This window comes from Eimeria mitis, genomic scaffold (genome assembly GCF_000499745.2).
Source record: "Eimeria mitis Houghton genomic scaffold, Emh_scaff746, whole genome shotgun sequence".
Lineage (NCBI taxonomy): Eukaryota > Apicomplexa > Conoidasida > Eucoccidiorida > Eimeriidae > Eimeria > Eimeria mitis.
This window is the reverse complement of record NW_013575452.1, coordinates 11,109-11,326: the sequence shown is the minus strand read 5'-3', so window position 1 is coordinate 11,326 and position 218 is coordinate 11,109. Positions and strand designations below refer to the sequence as shown.

General features: G+C 49.1%; 1 protein-coding gene across 1 annotated transcript in view; it reads left to right on the top strand.

The window, feature by feature from the left end:
• EMH_0021320 (uncharacterized protein) overlaps positions 1 to 218 on the top strand; it is a gene marked incomplete at both ends in the record, with an annotated part of 14,582 nt that overhangs the window by 3,959 nt on the left and 10,405 nt on the right. The window lies entirely within an intron of this gene.

The window sequence follows — 218 nt, the reverse complement described above, 5'->3', positions numbered from 1 at the left end:
GGCATATACCCCACGCAGAGAAAACGATAAACCCTAAACCCTAGAAGCAGCAAACCCCAAACCCTCACAACCCTCCTTTGGTCTCTGCTGAGATTAGGGTTTAGGGTTTGATGGTTTCTTATATTAGGGTTTAGGGTTTAGGGTTTAGGGTTTAGTTGGGTAGCCAGTTCAGGGTAGAGGAAGACACAGCAGCAGCAGCAGCAGCTGCAGCAGCAGCT